The sequence below is a fragment of the Tamandua tetradactyla genome, chromosome 10 (genome assembly GCF_023851605.1).
Source record: "Tamandua tetradactyla isolate mTamTet1 chromosome 10, mTamTet1.pri, whole genome shotgun sequence".
NCBI classification, from domain to species: domain Eukaryota; kingdom Metazoa; phylum Chordata; class Mammalia; order Pilosa; family Myrmecophagidae; genus Tamandua; species Tamandua tetradactyla.
In genome coordinates this window covers 56,116,729-56,124,740 of record NC_135336.1, presented here as the reverse complement: position 1 = coordinate 56,124,740, position 8,012 = coordinate 56,116,729, and the positions used below count along the sequence as shown (strand labels likewise).

The 8,012-nt window shown below is 32.3% G+C and overlaps 1 protein-coding gene across 3 annotated transcripts in view; it reads left to right on the top strand.

Annotated features, from left to right (window-relative positions):
• The window catches only part of NSUN3 (NOP2/Sun RNA methyltransferase 3), a 100,532-nt gene that overhangs the window by 81,346 nt on the left and 11,174 nt on the right, over positions 1 to 8,012 (top strand). Inside the window, exon 6 of one of the 3 annotated variants that reach the window (XR_013158568.1) lies at positions 1,118 to 1,291. The exons of the other annotated variants lie outside the window; for them this stretch is intronic. The gene's annotated coding sequence lies outside the window, so the exon portion shown is untranslated. The remainder of the gene's footprint in view (positions 1 to 1,117; positions 1,292 to 8,012) is intronic. 3 annotated transcript variants of the gene reach the window in all.

Here is an 8,012-nt window from a genome sequence, read left to right as displayed (position 1 = left end):
GGTGCTATATACTTGTAGCTAAAGCCTAGTAGAAGTCTACAGTATAGGTGAAATACGTTTTCTAAGGGTACCTTTTAAAAGACCAACTAAACATTTTTTGTTAAATTACTAAAATGTTGGAGATTTCAAGGAGAGTTATCTTTGTCATTAAATTGCAAATTCTACAGGCGCAGACATGCCTATCCGTGCACATTCTGTACATGCACTACGGAAAAGTTACATGTAAATAGAAGTTTGTAAATTATTTTTCCATTGACCTAGTATCTGATGTATTCTCATTTAAAAAGGGGAGTCCATGATATAATAAAATTCACAAAAGAAAAAAAAATGTTTTAACAGAATGTTAGTCATGTTCTAGTGTGCATATATTTAACTCTTGCTGCAATTAAAATAAAATGAAAGAACTCATGAGAAAAAGATGGAGATGAATAGAAATGAGGAATAAATATATTAATCATAGTACTGCTTGGCAGTAATCTTCATTTTTTGAAAGTTTAGATGTCTGTAATTGCTTTACATCTATACTAGAAATTTCTGTAGACGAGATGGTGACTGTAATTTCAAACATCTTACAAGGAAGAGGAAAAAGCACTAGTTTATCTCCTGATGATAAATTATGAGGAATTAATGAAAGGAGGAGAATCACTTTCTGCTTTGATCAGAAGATGGCACTGTTGCTGTTCTGATTGTTTTCTTCTGCAACTTGGGTTCTGTCCTTTTAAAATCAGAAAACGGTTTAATTTAGTGATCTAACTAATACTGACCCTCCCACCATAATGCCAGATTTCTACTCATGCTCCAGAAGAATAGACCAGAAAAATGAAACATATTTTTTAAATGTGTTAGGTTATTTTACTATCTATTTAAAAAGTAACATTCTCTGAGATGCGGAGATTTTCCATAGGAATGATAGGACCCCCTGCATCATGTTTTAAATTTTGTTTAGTGTGAAATATTGTCCCGTTGGAACTTTGATATTTGAAACTTTCATGATATTTTAGATTTTTTTAAAATTTCAAGGTCATTGCGTTTATGTTTCATTGAGATACTGTTTTTATTCTAAGTATTAATATTAAATCAGGTAATCATTTTTCTTGTTTACCTTTTTTCACTGTAGTTTACTTATAAATAGTTGGAAAACAACATGGAATAGATGGAATAACTTGGAAATTTGAAGGTGGTCCCTCATTCATCTTGTGCTGAGAAAACAATACTGCCCTTGTTTCTAAGTCAGTATCTTAAATGGCTCTCACGGCTGATTCTCGGTTTTTCTTTAAGCACATCTTTCCAGGTTGGTGAAATGTGGTGAAAAGCAGAGCAATTTAATTATTTTAATTTAATTATTAAAATTTAATTATTTTGTTTATGCTAAATGAACCCCTGAAAAGTTAGTTTTATTTTTGGTTAAACAAAATGTTTTTTAAAAATATATAAATCAAAACTTTTTTTTGAGAAATCTTTGGTATATTAAGAGGACATAGAACAATACAGATTTCCTTACATGTAGACTGCTCATTAGTTGATTTGCCTAGCTGATGCTTTTTGAAGTTTGCATTTAAACGGCAACTTTTTACTTTCAAAAATTAATATTAAGCTTTTATCAGAGAACTATGTAGCTAGTTTGACATGCAGATATAGTACAGAAGATATTTTATATTGCTTTGTAGTTTAATGCCTTTAAACCTAAAATACATTTCCAAAATTTTATCCAAATCTTTGAGGCCAGATATATTTCATAATTCAGAAATTTTGAATTTTAAAAAGGTAATACAATATATATTCAGTATATCATATAACTCTCACTCACCGCAGTAGAATCTGGAGCAGCACCATTTAATCAAACATTATTACTTTTTCTGCAAAACATATGGGATGTCTTGACCATTAATAGTCTTTTATCAGTTTATCAGGGCAGATTATGAGGCCAAATGAGTCTGCCAGAAATTTAAGAATAAACTTTGCATTTCAGAGGTTGTTGGATTTCACAATAGAGTATTATATGAGACCACAGATCTGAAGTATCTTTTAGGAGCACTCTATAAATTGCAAAAAATTAATAAGGATTTTATCTTTGTAAATGGAAAATCTAATTTAACATTATGTTCTATTTAATGGTGTCTTTTAATTTTTTCAATTTTTTAGTAGCGAAGTTTTATGTTTACGAAAAAAATCATGAAGAAACTACAGGATTCCTATGTTACTTCCTTCCCACATACTGTTTTCCCTGTTATTACTTGCATTAGTGTGGTACCTTTGTCCAACTGATGAAACAATAGTATAATTATACTATTAACAATAGTATGTAGTTTGCATTAGGGTTCATTATTTGTGTTATACAGTCCTGTGGCTTTTAAAAAATTTTATTCTAGAAGCATATAAACAATCTGAAAGTTCCTATTTTAACCTCATTCAAATATATAACGCAGTAGTATTAATTGCATTCACACCGTTGAGCCACCATCACCAACCATTCATTACTAAAACTTTTCCATCACTCTAAATAAAATCTTTGTACTAACTAAGCATTGTCTTCCCATTCCCTACCACCCCCCAGCCACTGGTAATCTGTATTCTAGTTTCTGACTCTATGAATTTGCTTGTTAAAATTATTTCATATCAGTGAGATCAAACAATATTTGTCCTTTTGTGTCTGGCTTACTACACTCAACGTGATGTCTTTAAATTTTATCCATGTTGTTGCGTATATCAGAACTTCATTCTTTTTGTGGCTAAATAATATTCCTTTGTATGTATATGCTCTATCTTATTTATCCTTTCATCTGTTGGTGGATACTTGGGTTGCTGCCATCATTTGACAATTGTGAATAAAGCCTCTATGATATGAATATCTGTATGAGTTGCTGCTTTCAGTTATTTTGAGTATATACCTAGAAGTGGGATTGCCAGGCCATATGATAATTCTATAGTTAACAGTCTCAGGGACCACTAGACTATTTTCCACAGTGGCTGCATGTAATAGTGTCTTTCATGAGAATTTTTTTTTAAGCAGCTTCATAAGCTAGCTAGTTTAAGCAAAAAACACACGTTCAGCTTATTCCATAATATGCTGAAAGACAACTGAGAATTTTGGGAAAATTTGTGTAGCCAATAGCTGATATGAAGCAGTGAGGTATCTGGAATTCATTCTGTAGCAGGAAAGCCCTCAAACTGTTTGAGTATTTCAGTTAAAAGGATTTCTGACCATATTTTACACTGTTCTTTTAACCAAAATCAGTTTTATTTCCTACACCAGTGTTACGAGAATGAATCTTATTCCATATTTCAAGTAGAGTACTTCAGGTGGGAGGCTTCTCAGAAGGATGTATATGGGAAATGAAAAAGAGATTGTATTTTCTGGCAGTTCTGCTTCCTTGGAAGTACTTCCCCCAGCTTTGCATTATGGTTGGTTATTGTGATTGAATAAGATTTAAAATCCCAAGGTAGTGTTTACTAGTTCCCATTTCAGAGTGTCAGAGTTAGCATTCTACCTAATCTGGTAAGAAATAATGCATTTGCTTCATCTACTGTAGTTATTCATGACATCCTTTTCTGCCTTTTTCTTGTAATTATAATTAGAAAGCTCTTGTGAACATATCTCTAGCAGCAATTATAATCATTGGTAATTAATACCAGTCTTAGCATTACTTGGTTTGTAGTAATTTCATGGAATATGGTTATAGCTCAGGTGAAAAACATCGCATCTCTCAGGATCTTGTTAGGTTATGAAATGTGGATTTTTTGAGAAACCAGTAAGCCACTGCTTACTTTTTGCCAAAATGAAATGTTGCTTAGTTAGCTGCTTAGTTTTCCTTCCTCCTACTATAAAAAGAAGAAAGATAAGGGAAAGGGCAGGGACAAGAGAAGGAAAAGAAAGAACTTTGCACAGTAAAATCCAATCTTGTTTATAGATGTTCAGTACTACAACTTTGCCGGTGTTTATTAGTTTTACTCAAGTCTTTCTAATTCCTAATTCTTTTTTCATGTAAATAATATATGTACAGGTTCCAGGGATTAGGATGTAGACATCTTTGGGTGGGGGGGCATTTTCACCCTACAGTTTTTATCTCTGTTAGGCTTTTTTGTTCCTGTGGAGGTATTTAGAGGACGGTGAGAAATAAGGAAATGATACATATAAATTTTTTTTCTAACACTAACAACACACATTCCCCCTTATTTTTCTAACACTAACAACAGACATTCCCCTCATTTTTTTGAGATACGTTTGCATACTATACAATCCATCCAAGGTATACAACTGGTGGCTTTTAGTGTAATTACAGAGCTGTGCATTCATCACTGCAATCCATTTTAGAGCATTTTCGTTACTCCAAAAAGAAAAACTCCGTATCCCTTAGCAGTCAGTTCTCAATCTGCCTATCCTTCCCAGCCATACATAACCACTAATCTTATTCGGTCTCTATAGATTTATTTATATTTAAAGAATACTAAAATATTATTGTTAACTGTAGTCCATAGTTTGCATTAGGTGTATTTTTTCCCATATACCACTCTATTATTAATGTCTTGTTCAAGTGATGTGCGTTTGTTATAGTTCATGGAAGAACATTCTTGTATTTGTGCTATTAACCACAGTCATCATGTTTTATCCTCTAGCTTTCCTTCTAGTAACATACATGACCCCAAACTACCTCTTTCATCCACATTCACACACATAGTTCATTGCTGTTAATTATAATCACAGTAATGTGCTATCATCACCTCTATCCATTTCCAAACATTTAAAATCAGCCTAAATAGAAATTCTGTAGAAATTAAATGTCAGTTCCCCATTCTCTACCTGCATTCTTTCTCCTGGTAATCTATATTCTAGATTCTAACTTTATGAGTTTATCATACTTAGTTCATTTTAGTGAGATAATATAGTATTTGTCATTTTGTGTCTGGCTTATTTCACTCAACATAATATCCTCCAGGTTCATCCATGTTGTCACCTGCATCAGGTTTCCATTCCTTCTTACTGCTGAACAATATTCCATTGTGTATATATGTATATATATATACCGCATTTTGCTTATCCATTCATTGATTGATGAATACTTGGGTTACTTCTATCTTTTGACAGTTGTAAATAATGCCACTGTGAATATCAGTGTGTAAATGTCTATTCACATTCCTGCTTTCAGTTCTTCTGGGTATATACCTACTAGTGGGATTACCTGATCATATGGAAATTCTATACTTATCTTCCTGAGGAAACACCAAACTGCCAAAAATATTTTTAAATCAATAAATGAATGCATGAGAACATTAGAAATTCTAAATACCATTTAATTTTAGTTATTTGAAACCTCAAAGAAAAGTTTTCTAGGGAAGTAATCCCTTAACAGTCAGAATTAAAAAATAAAATAAAATAACTGACCTATGTAAAAGTACTGATGTTTATTGTGCTCCATCATATCTCCTTTTTGATTTGTAACATCATGGAAAATACATCACATAGGTAAAAAAAAGTTATGTTAAAATTCTATTTCCTTCTCTGTTGGTTCACTGGTATGACTAGCGTGCCACTGAAAGAATTTTCCTAGAATCAAATTAGATGGAAATCAAATTAGATGCCCCAAATCCCCAAGTTCTTATCAATTTGGAATCATTTCATCTCTTCTGTTTTCCTTTCTTTCTGGAGATCTCCCTCTCATTCTAATCTGAAGTTTGCCCTCTAGGCCTCCCACTAAACTGTAATTCTGAGATTGCACTCCCTTCACTACTTCTCTGTGTTATATTCACTGTTTTCTGGATCCCATTTCTCTTCTTTCTTGATCTACGTCCTCATTTTGTTAGAGGTAAAATTTCTAAGTCATTTAATATCTGAAATTTCTTTATTCCTCCCGTTTATATATTTATTTGACATTTGGCTGCCAGTCTGCTCCTGGACCCTTATAGTTAACCTTTTATTCTCTAGAAGCATTTTATCTTTAGTCTCGAAGTTCTGAAATTTAACATGTATCTAAGTATGGATCTTTTTTCATTTGTTATAAGGTCAGCATTCTTATACTGGTCTGTAAGACCCTGCACATGATGATCTGCACCTCTCTTAATTCTCTGAGCACATCTGATCTACCAGCCTCTTGCTCAACTTATTCCAGCCACACTGGTTTCCTCTTTCCTTCAGTGTGCTTCAGGGTCTTTGCACTGACTCTTCCTTTTTTGATGGGTTGCTCTTCCTGTCGATGTCTGCATGGTCTGCTCCCTTATCTCCTCAGATCTTTGCTCTAAATTCACTTTCTCAAATGTTAAACTATTCTTATTATCCATTTAAAATTGTAGTTCCTTCACACCCATCATCCAAGCACTCCTTATTTTCTTATCCTGCTTTAACTTTCCTCATAGAACCTATCACTATATAGCATATTAAATAAAAAAGTAAATATATGCAAACACCTACATACATGTATCAGTATATATGTGTATGTATATTTATTTATGTATCTGTGTGTTTCTGTATGTGTGTGTATTTTCTGTTTTGTTCATTGATATATACCCAACATGTAGAACAATGGCCAGCACATAGTAAGTGCTTACAAGTAATGATGAATGTGCTCATATCTTAGTGCATCCTTTCACTCTGAAGACACATATCCTTTTTCAGCTGTGGATAATTCTCTTATTATTTCATTAATTCAGTGCCTCCAAGTCTCTATGTAATCTTTCTCGTATTCCTATTAATTGAATTTTGAACCTACTTGATTGATCCTCCCTGTCTCATTTTCATTCAGTCTATTACAGTTTGACTTTTGGGGAGAAGAGTTCTTCAACTTAAACTTCCAAATACTTCTACCGAATATCTTTTGATTGTTATATATTTAATTTCTAAGAGCTCTATTTTTATTCCTTTTTCATAGCATTCTATCATTATTTTATGGGTGATGTAGCTTCTCTAATCTTTCTCTAGTTTATTAGGTGTTACTGTGTCTCTTTTGATTCTGGAATTTTCCATTTTTCCCTATGTCATTTTTTTGTTTGTTTATTTTATTTTTATCTTACATATTGCTTAAACATTTTTCATCCTTAATTGCTTGGTAATCCTTGGTTGTCCTTTTTTATTTAATAATAAGACAATAAAAGTGCCTGAAGCTTTCTCTTAGGAATGAGATTATTTGATTGGTGTATCAGTTTATGAAGAACTGGCTGTAGCTCTGGAGGTTAACAGTAGAATGCAGAGATCTTTAGTTTGGGAGCTCAGTGCCCATACTGGCTGTCTTAAGTCTTTCAAAATGGTTTATTAATTTTTTTTACTTAAAAACCTCCCACCTTTTTACTGTTGTGATTTATGTGGTGTAGAGTCAATAGTTTCTCATATGTACTTTCAATTAATACTGTTGTTTTTACTTTTTACTCCCATCCCACTTCATACTGGCATTTACTTTTCCCAAACCTCTCTGCAAAGACACATCAAGTCCCCTCTAACTGTCATCGTCCCAGGGCATATCTTAAGTCTTTCTCTTTACCCTCTTTATTAGCTATTATTCCTCAATTTGCATAGCATCTCTCAAGAATGTGTTAAAATCTTTGTCAGCTAATAATTCTTGCTATCCCATTTACTTTTCTTTTTAATCATCACTTTTAAAGATGTTCTAGAAAGGAAACGAGATAATACTTGTCTTCAGCATGTTGTCTTGAATTAGAATTCTTCATTTCTTTTATAATCCAATATACAAAACAATTAGAATTTATGTTGATGTTGTGGATCTTCATTATAAATTTTTTTTATTAATTAAAGAAAAAAAGAAATTAACACAACATTTAGAAATCATTCCATTCTACATATGCAATCAGTAATTCTTAACATCATCACATAGATGCATGATCATCATTTCTTAGTACATTTGCATCGATTTAGGAAAAGAACTAGCAAAACAACAGAAAAAGATATAGAATGTTAATATAGAGAAAAAATAAAAATAATAATAATAGTAAAAAAAAAAAGACAAACAAACCAACAGACAGACAAAAAAAAAAAAACCTATAGCTCAGATGCAGCTTCATTCAGTGTT